Raw genomic sequence first — 21,502 nt, forward strand, 5'->3', positions numbered from 1 at the left:
CCGACAACACTGGAAGGGAATTCTTCTGTTCTTGTACCGGAGGATATACGGGAACATTCTGCGAAATTCCTGGTACCAGTACGTGATTATCTCGTAATTCGATTTGCTCGTGTACTCCACTCCAGCAATCGTTTGCGTTCGGTGCCCTTTCTTGAATGATGGGAGTGAATAGATAAGGATTATATAAGGCTGTAATCATACGATATGTATTGATTTAACATCATACCTTTGAGCTGTCTCTTTGAATGAGTGAATAAATTGTTTAAAAAATGTTTAAGGGTTCCGATGCCTCTATAGACTGAGGCATAAGCATTGTGAATGCGATCATTCCCTGACTTAAATCTTTAATGGATGATAGTGCTTAAGTATTTAGAAAGTTGTGAACATAATGTTTAAACTTATCTTCTCATATCTTTTTAGATCCCAGTCGAAACAACGCAGCCACCATTTAAGTGTGGTATATAGCACGCAATCTGCGTTATATAACCATGTACCATTATTCAATGTTATCATAATATATTGTATAGCTTAAAAGATCTGGGTGCTTGTCTCTTGTTTTGTATTGTATAGTTTAAAAGATCTTAGTGTTTGTCTCTTAGCAGGGGTCGTGTATAACAGCATCATAATGTCAGTTTACAGTTTGGTAAACATCCCGTGCAATAAGGGTTATAAAGGGTATAAACCTTATGAACCTTATGAAAATGGATAAAGGCTGAAGTAAATTTGGCTTGATGTGAACAGCATTATAGCTTGTACTTCTGTTTAAAGTGAATATCCTATGTGAAGAACATACCGTTGATTAAAAACAAAATATCGAAGCCAAAAATTTACATTTATTTTTTTCAAGTCACATCATCTGCTGTTCTGTTTTTGAGTTTTGTGTTTTGTTTTTTTATAATGAATTTTACACGAAAAACCTCTCATTTCATAATTTTCCATAATATCCACAAAAAAAAATCGATGAAATATTTTGCTGCGTTATGTGTTTTGAAATAAATATGACACTATATCTTTGATGAAACAGTGAATATGACGATACCAATAATTTGTTTCATTTTGTTGGTGCGGGAGGTCTGTAATATCTATTCCCCCTGCCCGTGAATTTCAAAAGCGAAAATATCAATATTACATCAATATGGTAATAATGACTCCCTCTTTCAATGCGATCCCCATTTTTTTTTTTTGTGAAGCTCCCGCACCTGACATCTCAGAGGAGAACTTGTGCTATACTGACAAAAATCATGAAGAAATAAAGAGCGCTAACACTATTCCATGGCGTGCCATATATGGCCGTAGAAAACAGGGTGACAGAAGTTTAGCATCTCGCGCGTACCCGGAAGAGATTCTTTATCGCATTGTGACAGCTTTGCTATATAATGTGAGGTATCCTTACATGTGTTAAAAAGACAATTAAATTTGTAGACATGGTAGATATAGCAAGAAGCATGATACAAGAAATACATGCTTAAAATATTTGAATGGTATTGACTAACTCCTAACTCCATCTCATACGTTTTCCTCTTTCAAATCCTAGTGGAAACAACGCAGTCACCAGGTAAATATTGCAAGTGTAAAAGTATGTATTCGGCATGATATATGCAACAAAAATTAAACTTAGAGAGCTAAAATCAATACACTCTAAATCCATGGAGTAAAATTTTGCTAAAGTAAACTCAAGAGTGCTCAATATTGAGCAAGATTGAACATTTAACAGCGGTAAATTCGCCTTTATTGAGCAAACTCGTTCTTTTTACCCCTCTTTACTCAATATTTACATACTTTCATTTTGCTCTTCTTCGTGAGTAAGGTTTGCTCCATTATCTTACTCAACTCGGAGTAAACTGCATTTTACACTCTCGCTGTTTACACTGTACCAGGCGAGCCCAGTCGCGATATTGCTATGTTAGGTGTAAAAAGGACACACGCGGATGACTGGTGGGTCATTTTTACACTTGCGCGCGCACGTGCATGCATACCATGTACCAACTACATAAAGTAGTAGTCTGTGTACTGTACTTCGACGCGACATCGACAGAGCACGAAGCATGGCGGACAGCGAAGTTGCTTTTTTGCTGCGTCAATGGGGTCTTGTTGACCAAATCCCCAACTTTAAAAGTAAGTATAAATTACCAGTATATTTGTTTCCAATAATGTAGATGCTTCAAGTTAGTTGATGGTACCGTTCGGAAGTGGTACCTACGACTAGTTGACCTTGCCTGCGCCGCACAGCAGCTGGCTTTGCACTTCAAGCGTATGTACTCGGCGGCCGGCGCCGGCCCTCGGCGGCTGGCTCTTCAAAGGCCGGCCGCTTGGCCCATGTTCGACCTAGTCACTGACACAGGTCCAATACTCGGCATAATCGTGATAAGCATGTGTGCAAGAACTTGGTACAGTACCGTACTTTAGATTAGGGTTTTTGATAGGCCTAACGTTTACTTGTTAAATGTTAGACAAGGCTGCACACTGGCACTGGTCCGACGGTCCCTGACCAGTAAAAATCACTGTCGGACCAGTAACTTTTTCAGGAATGGACCAGTAAAAAATGGAAAGACTGGGTACTTACTGGTCCGATGGACAGGCCGGACCAGTAGAAAAAATGGGTTAGTGTGCAGCCCTGTGTTAGATCTACTTTTGTCAGACTAAGCCTTCATAGGCTATAGTCAAGTATAGAGTAGGACAAGTTGATAGAAATCTATAGTCTATGCTATAGGCCTAGTCTAGATACTACTGTCTACTGACAGTATGGTATTTCTACTGTCTTCTGGTTTGCTTGAAGCCTTGGCTTGCCTTTGATTTGTCTGAGGTCTGGATGCACAGATTACAACATTTTGTAACAATGTCAAAGAGGTGAAATAATGCAGTAGAGTCTAGGCCTACATCATTTTCATATTAGTTCAAAGGCTTCAAACTGTGTCTGTTCTGTGGAATTTGACATTTTGGGAATCTGTCTAGATTTACCTCAAGACACATTTCCAAAATGTCAAAAATCTGCCGAACAGACAGTTTGAAACCTTCCAACTAAATACATGTATTATGTAGACCAAGAATATAACTCTAACTTAGAGTTACAATTGTACTAGTAAGTTACATCCTGTAGACCCTATTGTCTAGCTGTCTGCTATCTTTTCCTTCAGACTCAGTAGACTATTGTGCAACAACTTAAGTCTTATCCAGCTTATAATTTTCAAAGATAATTACCTAATCAGCCTTTACAAAAAAACAAAAAAAAATGGGTGGCTGTTCAACATGTATACATTCATTTACCACTCTCTTTTTGGAATAAGTTACTGGAGTTACACTATGGTCATAAACCCTTATCGTTCTTCACTTTCCTCAAATAATATGTTAATACATGATCTGAAATAGATATGAACACAGCAAGGTTGAACTTGACATCAACTATGCAGTTTCGTGACTTACATGATTGACATCCTCTTACATACATGTATTACGATCAGTGAGTTAATGAGCAGTTGATAGCTGTAGGGGTTTACCAACATGTAACTTGAATCCATCCATAAAAGTAAAGGGTATATTGTCAAATATTGCTATTATATATTACCCCTTTACTACACATGTTTGCTTTCTCTCTTTTTTGTTGTTGAGATTTTTAAGTTTTGAGAATCGTGATAGAGGGAGCTTTTCAAAGGATGTTATGTGCTATTAGGAGACAGGGTTAAAAAAAAAAATCTGGTACCAATTAATTTTTTTATGTTTTAAAGTTTAAAAAGTGTGTTTTCTTCAACCAAATATTCATATCTATCCTGAAATAAATCAGAACTTTATTCATTGGAGTTGAAATTATTGCATATTCAGAAATTTATGCAAATTTGGCCAGACCTGTATAAAAATTACAGAGTCAAGGCACCACTATGCACTCTTGCCTGTGCTTGTATCCATGACATGTCCTTGACTGTACCATTGACGTGGGGGGGGGGGGAATTGGGCTTGCATGATACCCTGAATTCCACTAGAAATACAAACTACCCAGACTTTAAACACTTAAAAAATCCCTTTAAAGAAAATCTAATCACACACAATTTGTTTTTCCTATCCAGATTAAAAGAGCTATAAAATGGCTATAAAGGAAGGGGAAAGCGGCTAGTTGCATATTGTATGTACTGTATATTGTCTTCATTGAAGTGTGTTTCTTTGTGTGTTTAGTGTGTACGGTATGTGTGCTTTTACAGTGCCTTGACATTTCAATTTTTTTATTCAAATCATGCATTACTCCAAAAAATGTACAAAATTGTAGGCCTACCTCGACAATTAAAAACAAAAATACATGATACATTTCATGAGGTTATATCAACCAAAAAAATTGTTGATGTAATATTTTGAGGGGGGCAGGGGGAGACCACAAATCAATTTTGAAAAACAGCATCATAATTCATATGATTTTTGAAATGACAAGGCTGTCAAAAAGGCAATTTTGAGTATTTTTAATGGTTACAAACTTGAACAGTAATGCTTTTTGCTGTTTATGATAATCTACAGTATGGATTGTATAAAAGCACGCAAATCAACTTATCATTCATTTCTCTTTTTTTTCCTAAATAGAATTTACCATATTTTTTTTTTTTGTTTTAGATTGTGGCATTGACCTGTCAGCATTCAAGCTGCTGGATGCAAGTCTTGTGAAGGATGTGATCTCCCAATTGGGCCCAAGGCTTAAATTTGTTCACCATTTCGAAAAATGGAAGAAACAGGCAAGTGTGTGACCAAGGACATCTCAAAAATCATTCCTGCAAAAATGTTTGCATGTTGCAAATGTGTGAAATCCTTTGAAAGAAGTGTGGACCTGTGGAACCACCTAAAGATCCACAACATAAACTCAAAGACCAAAACAAAACTTGTGTGTCATGTGCAAGAATGTTTTAAAACATTCTATCATGGTTATAGCTACAAGCGGCACTTGGAACAAGATCATGATTCCATTGTAGAAAATGTCAGTGACGGAGATTCTGTTGGAAACACAGTTTTTAGTGATGAAAGTGCATCAGAGCAGTCAGAAGTGCTTCCAAATGAAAAACCCACAGAGGAAATTTCATCAGCAATCAAACAGTCTGTTTCTGAATATGTAGCAAAACTTAAAAGCTCATCCCTGCCATCCTCCACAGTGCAAAGTATAATTTGTGACACACAAGAGCTGCTCACTAATGTAATTGAAGCAGTTCAACAAGTGTCAGCCCCCATCATCGAGGACGTATCTCAGGATATCAAACCCTCAGTTGATAAAATTGACACTCTACAGTCAGTCCTTGACATGGTGAAAGATCCTTTTGAGCATTTCAGTTTATCTACTCAGCATAAACAAAACCAATTTGCCCGCAACTGTAATGTTCTTATTGAGCCAGAAGAAATTGCTTTTGGCAATGTATACAAAGAATGTCTGAATACACATACTGGAAGGACTGAGCAGAAACAAGTTGAAGAAACTTTTCAGTACGTGCCAGTCGGTGAAAATCTGAAAGTATTCTTGGAACAACCAGGCTATATGTCAGTCATCATTCAGGAAAAAGACACTGCTGGCGAAAAAGATGTGCTTCAGACTTACAGAGATGGATCATATTACAAAGCTTGTGAAGGAAACCAAGACTGTGTGGATATAGAATTGTTGCTGTATAATGATGACTTTGAGACAGCGAACCCCCTAGGTTCAAAGAAAGGGAAACACAAACTTCTTGGTATCTATGTTACTGTTGCTTCTTTGCCCAAGAAATACCAAGCTAAACTGGAAAATGTCCTTTTAGTTGCTCTAGCAAAATCTTCTTTGGTATCCAAATATGGTGTAAATGTTGTTCTTCAGCGTATTTCGGATGACCTTGAAGTTCTCTTCACAGAAGGTCTTCATATTAATAGTCCAGATGGATTCACTGGCCGTGTACGTCCCCGACTCTTCCAGGCAGTCGGTGATAACTTAGCTCTCAATACCATGCTCGGCTTTGCTGGAAGTTTTAGTGCCAACTATTTTTGCCGGTTCTGCAAAGCACTCAAGGCAATATGCAGAAAACAGGTAGCTGTTGATCAAAGGTTACTCCGTACTGAAGAAAACATTGATTATGATATCAGTGTAAATGATGTTTCTCAAACGGGACTTCGGAGGTCGTGTGCTCTCAATACACTGAGCTATTACCATGTGTCGCAAAACTATGCTCCTGACCTGATGCATGATTTCCTAGAAGGGTTACTTCCAATCGAGATGAAACTTGTACTTTCAGAACTCATAAATCAGGGCAGATTTAGCCTTGATGAACTGAACTGTCGTATTCAGTCATTCAGCTATGGTATAACAGAAAAAGCAAACAAGCCCAGCCCCATCCTTCAAAGTCACCTTAGCAATCCATTTGGACCAAGTGGTCAAAAGGCTTCACAGATGAGTTGTCTTGCTGAGTTCTTACCCCTGATTGTGGGAGATAAAGTTGAAGAAGGATGTGAGTACTGGAGGTTGTTCACAGTTCTTCTGGAGATATACCAACTGGTCTTAGCACCAAACATTAGTACTGCTGTCACCTACTACTTGCAGTCAAGGATTAATGAGCATCATCAGTTATATTTGCAACTGTTTCCTGATAACCATCTCCTCCCCAAGCATCACAACCTCCTCCACTATCCCAAGGCAATCAGACAGCTGGGCCCTTTGTCACAGTATGCTTGTATGAGGCAAGAAGGAAAGCACAAGCCTTTGAAAAAGTGGGCGAAAACTTGTAATAATTACAAGAACATCGCCAAGACAGTTGCACGTAAACACCAGGAAGCACAGGCATTCAGAATGCTCAAGAAAGAACACATCAACAGCGAATGTGTATACATCCACACATCAGAATTTGTCAAAGTTTGTGATCTTGAGAGCGAGGTAGAAGTATGTCGGCTGTTGAGCTGTGAACCTGATACCTTACTAGAATTGTGTGATAAAGTAACATTCTATGGATACACATACAGACCCAATGTCATGTTACTGACTGACTGGTGTGGTGAACTACCATCTTTCTCAAGGATTGATTATATTATGAGAAAGCAAGATGGACTGTATCTAATGATCCAGCCATGGAAAACAAAGTACTTTCATGATCACTTTCAAGCCTTTGTTGCATCAGAAGAGGAGTTGGATTCTCTACAGTTGCTTAATCCTGAAGACCTGTTTGAACACAGACCTGTCCATGCAGTGAAGAGTCATGATAGTGCAGATCATCAGTGGTACATTCCTACCAGATACATGCTGTCATAACTGCAACAAAGATCACTAGACCAAAGTAATAAACTTCAAAAATAACTTACAGGTACATGCTCACTTCAGTTTCAATTTTTCAATTTAACCATTTCAAACTTCTGTGCTTTCTTTCTACACAAAGTTATACATGTATGTACTGGTATATCAAATGAAAGGAAAGTACGTACCGTGGTACAATTTTTCATTTTTTTTTTGTTTGTAAACTAATGACCATTATACAGGATAAACCTATTGAAATGGAACAGAAGATACATTCAGTTTTTATGATTTCTCACTGACTAGCATTTATTTTCATTAAGCTGGCTGGAAAGAACATCTTTTTTCTTATTAAGAGGACACCAAGATCATAACATTTGGTTGTGAGCAGGGCTTGCACCCTTCTTCCAGGCATACAAGTTATGCACTTCAGTTTTGATTTCATGCTGTACATCTCTCTGTTTATTGCATTGTTTACATCAATTAAAATGTCAGTTCATTTCCCTTTTTAATGATACTGAAATCTTGGAATGTGTACAACATTTTTGTGTGTGACCATGTACAAAATTTTTGCATAATGGATTGGCATTGTTATCAGATCAATGATCATGAGTATGGAGGGGAAACAGTTCTCTGTGAATCACTTTCCACAATGCACAAATCTGTAATTCAACCAAAAAATTACTGTCTTGATTTGATTTTGCACTATAACTCAAAAGTGTGTATGTATCAGTAAAAATAATGTGCATGAGGATACAGTGCTGGCAACTGTACACTCATTCCAATAATTTTAATGTCAAGTAAGATTTATTAAAAAGGAATGATTATAAGCTCATTGCTGTTGAATTGCTAAACCCTTTTTGAGTGGTGTATTTTCATCCTTATAGGACGAAGCAAATAATGCTGCAGAATCTGTACTCAAAGACATGCAGATGGGCTGGGAGTCATCTGAAGTTTCTGATGATCTGATGCTGTCAGATATGGAATCAGTTACTTTTGACCTTTCCCAGGCTTCAACTATCCCAGTAGATGTAGAAGAACCATCATGCTCATCAGCTGTAGTTCAGGATCTGAACAGCAGCAGTGACACACCGCCACCACTCAAACGTCAGAAAGCAGTAAGATATGTAAGTTCACATTTCATATGTAATTCATTCAGTCATATTGATATACATGTACTCATGTTATTACATACAGTGTATGTGCATGTATATAGTGTCTCATCTGTACTTTGTGAAAATAATTTTTTTTTTTTTTTTTGTCATCATGCACAGTATAGATATGAACAAATTTTTCTAAGATTCAGCCTTTCTTATGTTGTGTGTAGAGGAGGAATATATAAGCATTGGAATTTCAAATCACACCAGAATTCAGAGGTGTCATGATATTGACTCTGTTTTTTTTTTTTTTATTGTCAAAGTCTCTTGAAAATAGTCCTTCACTGCTGGATTCTTGGTGCTAATTACTTATTATTTTGAGCCCTGATCATGCTACTGATTATAGTACTTGTACGCAGAACCAATTGAAATTACATGTACTGTATAATTTTTAGATTCTCTTCTAGCTAATATTTCGAAAGAAGTTGAAATATGCCAGAAAAAATGAATTGCCTCCTGTATCATGATGTTTACACACACACACACACACACCATTTTTTAAACTCATGCAATCTTGAATATTTTACAGGATGTGGGTGAAATTCTGAAGAAATCTTTGGAAGGGAGGAAAACGTTAGAGGAAGTAACTCGAATGAAAGTCTGCACGCCACACAACACTCGTGTCATCTGCAATATGTGTACAGAGCATCTAGTAGACTTGCATGGCCTCAGGTAATGACATTTTACCATTTGCAATGGCATCCTAATATTACCTTGCTTCTGTCTGTGTTGATTTTGCATTCCTATTCTTTTTGTTTCTCTTCTCATTTCTTCTAACAAATAATCACATTCACTTTACAAGACCTTTTTTTTTTTAACCTAAAGTTGTATCTTCACGTAGGTGAATTTCTCATGTCCAATTCATTTCCAAACCCTCTTCTCCCTCTTCAGGAATCTTATTATTTATATACCCTAGACTGGGAAATGTGTAAGATCTTCCATATTTTGATAACCCTAAAAGTCATTTTATCCAAGGATAGTATCATTATGACTCATAATTTTTTTTTTTATTTAGGCCTATACCCATAATTGGATATGCAGGTTCTCCACTGTTCCTAGTGCTTGAATACAATCTGTTCTTCCATTTTCATGAACAGAGAATCATGTTTAATGTCTGGTTTTTAATACCCTTAAGTGGTAAATTTATTCAAGGATTACCTAATCATTCATCTCAATTTGATACCCTTTCCCCCAGATTTTTCCTGTTTTTGATACCCTTGTAGGGATTCCCTGTAGGTTCCTGGTCTGGTGCTGAGAAAACTAGCCTCTTTTTGTTAATGCAGATGATGTACAAGCTTTAATAGGATATACTTTATGGGGGAGGGGGGAATGCTCAACTACACCACAGTGCTTTGTGTGGGAATTGTATCACATGTGCATTTGCAATGATTTATGTACATTTCACTACAATTCTCATATTTTTTGTCATCAGACCTGGCCCTGACATGAAGGGGGCAATGGCCTCCTCCATCATTGCAGAGTTCCCCTTCCTTAAAGATCCAGCTGGCAATGGAGACGTGAGTAGACAGTTTAAAAATTACTGACTTAGCAGTCATTTGATTTTTCGTAAGACACAACCCAAGTTGACAGATAACTATTGACAAATGATATCTTTGGAATAAAATCAATGAATAACATGTAGAAATATGTATATAAATATATATATATATATATATATATATATATATATATATATATATAATTTAATGCTGATCTTACTACAGGCTTCAGAAATATAATGAAAATGTTTGTGGATGCCTAGCTGTACATGCATGTACAGTGCAGACATTTCATTCTTTGCAAGAAGCAATTTTAACAACATCTGTCCATAAGTGCATGTGTACAGGTACTACAGGATTATGATAAATTGCTAAAATTTACCATGTTTGTGGGCAAAGTATTAAGTGGCTTATTGGTTCAAGGTTCATGTTTCATCTAAAACAGGGTTTAGTTATTAAAAGATACTGGGTACAGGTGTTCCCTTGCACTATACTACAAGGAGAAAGAATCAATTGTACATCAGTTTACTTGTTTCTCTATGAAGAGCAATTAGTGAAAATAACCCAAATGGACTTAGTTGAGATATAAACAAAAATAGAAACAAAGAATGTCAAAAGAATTCTGAATTTAGAGATGTTATGATTAACGATCTCGCACCATTACCATAAATAGTTAGCTTCCTTCTGTCACTGATTCTGAAAAAGCTTTGTCAGCATTTGGGTTTTGATGATGCTATTCTTGTTACCATGCTTTACCATGAGAATTCTGTGTCAATGACCTTTTAACCTCACAACATAGCACTGTTGCATTTTTAGCTTTGTACACTCTTACCATGCTTACCCAGTACTTTTAAACCTGGTGTTGTGTCTTTTTAGTTGATAATACATACAGTATTGTGTTAGCATGTTTGAAGTCTCTGAAACACTACTAACCAATTTCCTATGTCAAGTTCGTGACCATTTCATCTTACAATGTTAATATGTGTATTACAACAATGATTGCCTTGGAGATTGAATTCTTGCAAATATTTACAAATGTATTTACCAATCTGAGTATCATTACACTCAAACAGCTGTAAATTTGAAACCCATGTGCATTCTCAAACAGCTCTGTAATGCATGCTGAACAATATATCATGCACATGTATCATGGTATTTTAGATAAATTTTATGATACATGAGTTACAAGTGTACTTCTTCATACTTTGCATACTCATATTTTTCAAGGTTTTGCTTGTAGTTCAAGCTCTGGAACAAAAAATCCATAACTTTGACATTTTTAGTTATAATTCAGTCTAAATATATATCAAAACACATTCAGAAATTTTGACCCTGTCAGAACAAAAAATTACTCCCTTTACTGTGAAAAATAACCATATAAACTCTTTTAATTGTGACATTCTTCTTGCTCATTAATATTATTTCATTTCTTTTTTTAAAGGAGGAGTGGTACTTGAAAGGGAGTACCAAACTTCCAGCAGGTGGTAGGCTGGAAAACCGGCTGAAGTACCTGAGAAGGAAAACAGCAGAGCAAGACAGGAAGCAAGACAAAGCCAAGGTTGGCAGTCCTAAGGATACCACTTCAAGTTCTTCCAATGAGGATTCAACCTCATCATTGCAGATGAATTATGGTATGTGCTTACAAATGTAGCCAATTATCTCCAAAGTAAAGTGAAGCAGGCTTGAGAAATACTTGCCCTGTATAAAAAATGTGTTTCTGTGCATCAAGCAGTAAACAATTGAGTTAAATGTAGATTTACCTACAACAATCTATTCATTTGCATAATTTTTCCACCTTGGGTCTGTTAGCAAGGCTTGAAAAAAGTGACTTCATTGCATTTTGGGGTTAAATATAAATTTGTATTGATTGAATGTTAGTACTAACTTTTTAAACCCATTTAAAGAGTAATTTTTGACTGGGTCTAAGGGGAAGTGCAAGTTATAGAAAAAATCAGCGTGACTTGGTTAAAATGTGGCAATATTTCTATATGCACTATAATTATGATATGCCTTGTTCTTATACTTTGTTTACTTTTAGAGAGAATTAGCAGCCCAAGCAATATTGTTAATGATGTCTGATAATGCATACAGCCTAACACAAAAATATTGGGCTATTTCAGAGGTTTATAGGTCAGAGATGGGTGGGATGGCTATATCCCCCCCTTTTCAGGGTTAAAGCTAGAAAATGCTAGGATGAACATTAAGGCTATGCATTTGTTCTCAGGCTTGATTCAATAATGATTGTTATTATGAGTTTCCATAATTTGTATCAGATTTGGCAGACATGAAAGCTACGACCGAATGGTTGAAGAGTCATGACACCCCTCACAAAGACGTTGTGGCCAAGATGGAGCAGACAGCAGCTTATAGAAGGGACTTTGTACATTCCAATCCTGCCGAGAAGTTCAAAGAACAAGCCGTGTGTGACTGAAGTGCTGGCTGAGTTTCCACACCTTCTTTCTCCTGGAATGGTAGGTGCATGTTACGTCCCCATTGTGAATGGCAGGTGCATGTTATATCCTCATTGTAAGCTGTCACAGGGGTTTTATTATCATGTCCAATATCTACCAAAATCTAGATGAACAAAATTATTGCAGTCAGTGTTTGCCATATTTGCATGTACACACAAATGCCTGATTTTTGTTGTTAAATCACAGCGTGCAAAATTACAAAAAATTAATAAATCTGTACATTATTCTATAGATAACATTGTATGAAGTATGTTTTGCCTTCCTACCCATAGAATAGTATGAAATATATATATATATTTTTTAATGTAAGAAATCATCTAATATGAAATATACATGTATATATTGATATCATCAATGCTTGTCTGAATATCCATTTCTGTTTCTCTTCAAAAGCAATTTATTTATTTATTTCTTTTTTGGGGGGATGGGGTATAGATGAGGTTTCTTGTGCATCATCTTTATTATGCATGTAGCTTCTTACGGTAAGATTTGATGGGGGTTAAAGGTCTCTTGCTGATGTGTGAGTAAGGAGACAATATGACTGCATGCTGTAGATAAATTTTTCCCCCATGTTAGGAGGGGGGGGGGGGGGCTAATTAAGCTCCCCCTCCCCTCTGGAATACATAGGGTTAAGGCACAGTGTGTGTTGGGAACATACACATGGACTAAGATGGTGAGAATTCAAGATCTAACAGGCAAATTAACAGACAAAAAACAAAATAACTGCAAAAACATGTTTTCTGTTGTTGTTGTTTCTTGTTTCTTTGCAGATTGAGCAGGATTACAACAAGCTATTTGATGGAAAGGGGGACCTTCTCTTCACAAAGTGGCCAGTAGTATCATCTTGCATTCTGGACTATGGGAATAGAATTTCTCCAGGGTGGAAGGTGAAATTGGGAGTACAAGAAAGACGTGATGAGGACTTCACTCAAGGTGTGTAATTATTGATAGATACTGTAGACTTAGGGGACATTTGACAGGCGGGTGACTTTGGACAGTTTAGACAATTTCACTTACATTATTTTGCTGCTTGCAATATACAAGAGAAGTGCAGTAATTCAAATATTCACATATCCCCCTTTCATAACCTACAAAAATATTTGCAGAAAAACCAACAGCAAAAAAAAAAAATGTAAGTAAAACAATTCCTGTCCAAAGTCACCCAACTGTCCCGTCCCCTAGTTCATGGTAACACATTATATTTGATTTTAAAATGATGTGATATACACTTCATCATCCCTCATAATGTAGATGTAATAGGATTTATAGAAGTGTTTTACTCCATTGCATTCTTCCAAATGGTGTATTTAGTAAAAACAGCACCAAGGATCGTTTGTGCCCTTTCCAACATCTGACACCGAGGCAAGTGCTGGAATCAAGCTACTTCCAACTACTGCTGCTCGTGGCTTCTATTGTTGCTCATCATATTAACCTTTTTGTAATCTTTGTTGTAGCCCCCACCTACATTTGGGCACCTTCCCCAAATACACAGCACACAGCACACCACCAATTCTTCCATAAAAGAGCAGTGTGCATGTCTGCAAATCTGCATAATAATCTTAAGTCATCACTGGCCGATCCAGGATTCTTAAAAGGGGATGGGGGGGGGGGGGGAGGCGGGCAAAAATTTTGCCGCATTTTCTTGTGATTACTACAAAAAATAGCAGCATAAAAAGGGGGGAGGGGCTGTGGTTGAATTTTTTTTTTTTTGCATGTGATGACTAAAAATGTGTTATCAACCAAATAAGGGGTGGCAGTGGCTTATTCGCCCCCAATCGCCCACTGGTTATAAAATAAGCCCTGAATTTGAAGAGATATAAAGCTGATGTGTGAATTGAAAATATGCCAGGATTGATTTATGGTGTGAAGACATATGTAGCGTAAAATCTTTCATATTCTAATAAAGACTTTTTGTGTACTCCACTAACAGAGGAAAAGGCAAATCTGGCTTTTCTTATGCTGTCACATCTGTTCCCGGGCAAGAAGTCATCAAAAGGGGGAAGAGCCTCTTCCCAAGAGTCATTGGAGTGTTTCATCGACTGCCAAAAGGTATGTCAAATGTTTGTAGCAAAAGCAGTATTAGTGAAGAAAATTGAAAAATTTTGTGTTAGCATGGGTCACATCTCCATACAGCAAGATCAACTCCACGTATCAAGTCAAGACATGAACACTTTGATGCTTCATCAAAAAGGAATGTGTATTGAATAAAAAGTTCCAGTAACTGTTATGTGCTACTAAAATGTTTACATCTGTTTGCCTGAGAGCTTAGTTGTCAAAGTTATATTTCACGTATTACTGATGTCAAGTTTTATGTAATAGGGTCCTGGCATGTGAACTTGAATCGCGCTTATGATGGTAAGAAATGTAACCATTTGAATTTTACACGTACCAGAACTCGCTGGCCCTAATTTTAAACTATATATAGGATTAACAGGGGAAGGAAAAATGCATAGAGTATTTAATCACAAAGATTTGTGTGATGTGTTGCAGAGTTTTAACCTAAAGCAATATTGACTGAAATCAGTCATTTAAAAATATCACCACGGGAATGAAATGTTTCATATCACTATTGATGGTAGTCGTTTCTTGCAGATTTTTATTCTTTGATTGAAACTATTTCTTTCCAGTATAGTGGAGGAAACAGCAAACTTCGTTTTCAGACTTGTGTGAGCCATAAGATAAGATGTACTTTTTATGCCTCTGCCACGAAGTGGTGCTGGAGGCATTATGTTTTCGGGTTGTCCGTCCGTCCGTCCTTCCGTCCGTCCGTAATGAATTTTGTAGACAGCGTAACTTAAAAACCTCTTGAGGTATCCTAATCAAACTTGGCATGTATGTGTATTAGGGGGTGAAGTTGTGCCTATCAACTTTTGGGTGCACATGCTCCAGGTCAAAGGTCAAAAGGTCAAGGTCAAATATGTAACATTTCTCTATTTCCACCATATCTATGCAATGCCTGAAGATATTTTCTTGAAACTTAGTGTATACATGTATTACCCAATTTAGATTCTCTAGTGAAAGTTTGGGGTCATGAGGTCAAAGGTCAAAAGGTCAAGTAAAAATATTAAAACTTCACTTTTTTCTCTGTACCTTGGAAATTGTTCAAGGTATCTTCATGAACATAGTATATTTACATGTACTGACTGGCAGTGATTATCTAGAGAATTTAGGGTTCATGGGGTCAAAGGTCACGGGTCAAAGGTCAAAGGCAACACTTCAAAATTTTACTATTTCCCTCATATTTATGCAATGCCAGCAGGATTATTTTTTTTTTTTAAACACTTGGTGTATGCAAATATAACCCAATAGAGATTCTCTGGAAAGTTTCTTTTTTTTTTGCTTTTTTTTTTGCCTCAAAGGTCAAAGATCAAGTGAAAAGTGCTGAATTAGCTTTTTCCTCCATATCTCGGAAGTGGCTCGAGTTATCTTGAAACTTACTACATATTTATGCATGTCCTGCCTGACAGTGATTATCGTATGAATCTTAGGGTCAAAGGCCAGATGAAAATGGTAACAATTTACTGTTCAATACAGAAATTGCACTTTTTCTCCCTACCTTGAAAATTACTTAATGCATAAAATTATGAATGGGTCAAAGTCAAGTTAAAGTCCTTAAATCCCCAAATACATGCTCTCCTATTCATCCAATCAAACCTAGGTTAAAGGAAGGTGAACATTCAACACATTTGTGACAAACGTCATTTTAATTTTTGCCAATTTTGTGAAAATGTAATCACACATTGTCCACATGTACTATAGACCTATTAGGAGAATCATGCATTATGGCGGAGGTATACTAGTCGCCATAGCGACATTTGTAGTTTAATATTTATCATTTGCAGGAAGGAACCAGTCTCGAGGCCTACCGAAAAGACCATGGGAGGAACCAGCCTTTCGTCCTGGCTGTAGGGAACAATGTCTGCCAGCCAATCCAGTGCTTCGTCATTCTGGAGAGCCAAGTGTTTGAGAGAAAGAGCCTCCTATCTGCTGTTGACCTGTGCTATAAGATATTTCAGATCTTTGATCTGGAGTATCCAGCACAGGCTCGAGCCATGTGGGTGATCTTGGACACTGTGGTGTATGGGGTGGAAGCAGGTGCCCAAGAAACGGGGGCAGTAAAGGCCTTCAGAGCCTACTACCATTTTAATAAGAAGTAGAGAAAATGTTCAGCTGAAGACTGGTATTAACTTCTTGGTTAGGGGAAGACATATCTGTAAGTTGAAAAAAAGATTATATTAATCATGTGTTAGTGGATTCCCATACCTTTCCTACCCACTGTATCATCTGGAGTTCAGTTAGCGTGAGCTGGATGGTGTTTCTGCTTGTAATTCTCTTGTGATAGATTCCCCCAGAATGGCAAAATGGTAAACACTCGATTACAAGCACATACATGTACTATTGTGGTGTCTTTGGAGAGCATGCTCTTACATAAAATATTTAAGCAGAGTAAAGATTGATTGAACTGTTGTGATAACAAAAAAGAAATATATCTTCTTAGTATGAATACATATCCATAATCCAAGAAATATAAAAGATGCAATTCTTAAAGTCAGTATGTGCTGCTAATCAAGAATTTACGGTACATCAATTTTGAAACAATCACTGTTTCGTCATTCTTGTGAAGCAAGCGTTTTAGCAGAAGAGTTTTGTATCTGCTGTTCACCTGTGATATAAAATCTCTTTTAGATTTTCAATTCATAGTATCCCACACAGGCATGAGCCCTGTGGGTCATTTTAAATCTTTTGGAAGCAAGTACGATGAAAAAGGGGCAGTAAAAGCCTTTAGAGCCTTCTACCAGTTTAATAAGAGGTAGAATGTTCACTTAAAGATAAAAAATAACTTAATGATAAGGGAAAGACAAATAGCTGTATGTTGTTTTTAAAAAATTATTATTATTATTATTATTATGTTTTAAGTGGGATCCATTTCAGGATCATATATGCTACATCATTTTTATACCAATTTATTTTACATGTTCATATTGTTTTATTTGGAGTTTGCTTAATAGGGTGAGCTGCATTACATTTATGAGTTTGTTCTCGTTCTTGTGAAAGATTTCTCCAATATGGCAAATACCGTAAACTCTGAATTACAAGCACATACATGATCTCTTTGAGTAGCATTGTTTTTGCATACAAATTTTAGCAGAGTAAAAATTGACCTGTCTTTAATAGTAACAGTGAAACACATATATCTTCTCAGAAATAATGAATACATATCAATAATCCTTCAAGGTGGTAAGCTTTATTTTTTAAGGGAAAGTTTATGATACATCAAATCTGAAACAGTAGTGAAATGCAAAATATGTAGCACCTATGTCTTTCTGGTTTTCTTTTGCTGGAGGATTTTTTTTTCCAACTGCAGAAAAGGCACCGAATTATTTGGCTTGTAGCCCAGTGTTTCATTATTCTTGTAAAATGAAGTGTTTGAGCGGAAGCTCTTAGTCTCATACATGTATCTGATGTTGACTTGTGCTATAAGAAATTTCAGATCGTTGATCTGGAGTATCCAGCACAGGCTCGAGCCATGTGGGTGATCTTGGACACTGTGGTTTACGGGGTTGAAGCAGGTGCCCAAGAAACAGGGGCAGTAAAGGCCTTCAGAGCCTACTACCATTTTGATAAGAAGTAGACAAAATGTTCAGCTGAAGACTGGTATTAACTTCATGGTTAGGGGCAGACACCTCAGTATGTTGTAAAAGAAATCATAATCGTGTATTCGTGGAGTCCATTTCAGGTTCTTATATAGTATGTCAGCATTATACCTCTGTATTTACATGTGAATGTTGTGTTTTTTAAGTTGAGTTCAAGTTCAAGTTCAAGTTCGAGCTAGGATGAGCTGAATGCTATATCTAAGTGTAATATACTCTGGTGATGTATTTCCCCAAATGGCAAATTTACTTCAAATCTGAAACAGACAAAAATATATCTTTGAGGCCCTCTGCTGGAGGTGCTTATTCCACATTATAATTTTTGTTAATTTTCAGTGTTAAGGCTCATTTACATGGCATCACGGCACAGCATTTACAAGATATCTAGTCTGTGATTGGTCAGTGCGCGCAGAGTGTTAATCAATCACGGTTTAGATATCGCGTTAATGCTGCGCCATGATACCGTGCCAGATACGATATAAATGCACCTTTGTACTTGTTATGCCTGTGCCCATTGAAGACATGTTTCTGGTTCCTTTATGTAAAGAATTAATCATCATGTACCAACTTATTGATTATTTTGTCCTTTGAGAAGGTCTACAGCTAGTTTACATTACTGGTTAAGAAAATTATGACTTGAAGTGTCATCATTCCACTGCATGCTTTATTTTCCTATCATGTAAAGTTTTACATGTGTACAAGCTCTGCATGCATAAAGACAGTCTATTTCAGTGTATAAAGGAAGTTTGAAGTAACAACTCAATTTCATGTGGTTTATTTCATATGGCCATATATTTTGCAAAGGGTGTTCTATAAAACCAAGGTTTACAATTTATGTGATGTAAGACTTTGCTGGAATATAAATGTAGAGCAACCAAAATATTGACCTTGCTATAATCTTGTTAAAATACTTGTGCCTTCACATGGGAAGGATATTGACCATATGTTAGGAAAGAAACACTTGTACTTTGTGCGGTATCCTTGTTTTGATTTTTGTGTTTAGAAATGTTTAGATTGGACCAACATCGAGAAATGAGTTTTAAATGTTGTGACTGAAGCTTTGAGAAGACCTAGAATCAGAGTGTCGTTCCATTTGGTTCCAAACTTTAATCCTATACCAGAGACTGGAAAGGAAGTGATGTATAGCACAAGATGCTTTTCATAAATCACAGTTTATTTTAGTTTTACATGGAAAAGAAAGGTTGTGACAAGTTGATCGCAAGCTTTATTTTTTCTACCATCAATGACCATGTAAAGTTCTGCATGCGTGTTACATGCTCTGCATGTAAGCACAGTCTAATCCAATGTTCCAGAAAAAGAGAAGTTGCAAGTTTATTCCAATGTTACAGAGAAAAAGAAGTTGTAAGTAACAACTCAATTCCACGTTGTTTTCCTTATTTCATGTAGTTTAAAGTATAACATACTACCAGCTTTTCGTGTATGTTTGTTATGTTTTATTTCTGAGAAGATGAATAGTTCAGCTCAAAAAAAAAATTGTTTACCTTCACAATAAAGGTAATAACGATATATATTTTTTGTCATGTGTTACTTATTTGGGTTTTATGTCGCAAACTATTTTGGTCTGTAGCATGCACTTGCTAGCTTGCCTTGTCAACTTCAAATGTACCATGAGAATGTGCAAGTCACATTTCACGTGTTTGTTATGTCATGTATATCATACTGTACTTTTAAAATGAATTGTACATTGCAAATACGTAAGCAGGCCGACCAAAATTGTTTTGCCACAAAAGTAAAAACGAATTTACACTTTCCTCGTGTTCTCCAGAATGGTCAATTGGGAGTAAAATTGAACTTACACATAACCCCGATCAAAATGGACACATGGCCAAAGATGGTTAAAAATCAGAATAGTCATCTGGGATTAAAATCAAATTTACACATAACCCCGATCAAAATGGACACATGGTCAAAAATGAGTAAAAATAAAATTACTCAATAATAAAGCAAAACAAATTTTACTCTTCATTGGGTAAAAGAGGAGCTCAAATATGATCAAACTTTTACTCAAGTAGGAGTGGTTAAAACTTTACTCAATTCTGACCATGTGGCCGTTTTACTCAATTTTTAGTGAAATTTTTCTTAGAGTGTACCCTCCAAAGTATTTGCATCTGAAGAGGGGCTTCATAGCAAGCTCTAAAGGACCAGATGCTTGAAAAATACTGATAAAGAATCTAAAAATGAAATATCCTATCCTTGCTGTTATACTCTCTTGCTAGCTCTCATTCACAGAAATTCGACAGAGAACAGATCACGCTTTCCAGAAAGCACAATAGCTCATGTCCTGAATAATATCACCACGTGATAGCCAACTGATATGAGATTTTCTCGCATGTCGTAGAAAAAAAAAGTAAGAGTGGAAATAACAAAAGACAAAGAAGGAAATGGTACTCAAAAAAGTCATGGGTGAAAACTCCTGGCAAGGAGTGATATATTAATTCCAAAACAGCTTGGAAACGTCTTACGCACTAATCAAAGGGCAGAATGTAACGGAAATGAAAAGGATTTAATTGGGTTGACGTATATGTAAATGGATGATGTCTGAAGTAAATAAAGTGGACAAGATTACCGCGTACTTAGCACTGTTTGAACAAAGAAGAAACGCTTGATCATTACAAAATATCGAGGCAAAATTCACGGTGGTACAGTCAACATCTTGAGTTGCATTTCAATGGAAGTAAAATCGTAAACATAATCAATGTCGACACATTTTCATAATATGCTCATACTTTATTTTTCTCTTCCAATCCCATAGTGCAAACAACGCAGACACCAGGTAAATATTGTGTGTGTACGGTATTGGGAAAAGTAACAAAAGTTGAACTTATGTTCGCTATATTGGTATAGGAGTTTTTAGGAAATTGCAGAGGAATACATCGTAAGAGTGTATAACTATCTCTTAATGTTAAGGTCAAGATATAGATTGCACTTTACTGGATAGTAAACAAGAGGCCAGATTTAAGTATATATTTCTAGTAACATTTCATGTCTTTGCATTTTCTCTTTGTTATAATGTATTTTTACACGGCACACGGCACAAATATTCAAATATTTGCTCACAGAACAGGTCTGTCAATTCATTGACGCCCCCCCCCCCCGTCTCGTTAAAAGCTCGTCTGTCATTTTCAAACGTCTAAATCTGTTTGCACTGTGATATTATGATTGTCAATTTTTCAAATCTTTGTGTGTTTCTGTATAATTCTTTTCTTCAATTCTCATTTTGATTTCTTGTGTTCATAGTATAAAGATTATACTTTTTATGGTACACTTTCCATACTTTGCGACTTTGTGACTTTTTCTTTTTTGACGTTCGTTTGTAATGATTATGGTTTTTATTTGCATTCTCTTCATTGTATGATTTCTATGTTTTGCTATCATTTCACGGCCTTGCTGAAAAACAGCTTTTAGCTGATAGCAAGCTTTTTACCGTGGTTAGATAAATGAACTCAAACTCAAACTCAAACTCAACACCTTTTATCATCGTGCGCCATAATCCCCG

The 21,502-nt window shown here is 36.5% G+C and overlaps 1 pseudogene; it reads left to right on the top strand.

Annotated features, from left to right (window-relative positions):
• The first annotated feature begins 4,633 nt into the window (after positions 1 to 4,633).
• On the top strand, positions 4,634 to 17,085 carry LOC139710953 (uncharacterized; annotated as a pseudogene).
• Positions 17,086 to 21,502: the final 4,417 nt, after the last annotated feature.

This window comes from Diadema antillarum, unplaced genomic scaffold (assembly GCF_040938485.1).
Source record: "Diadema antillarum isolate AM-2024a unplaced genomic scaffold, OU_Dant_1.0 seq00001591_RagTag, whole genome shotgun sequence".
In the NCBI taxonomy this organism is placed as follows: Eukaryota; Metazoa; Echinodermata; class Echinoidea; order Diadematoida; family Diadematidae; genus Diadema; species Diadema antillarum.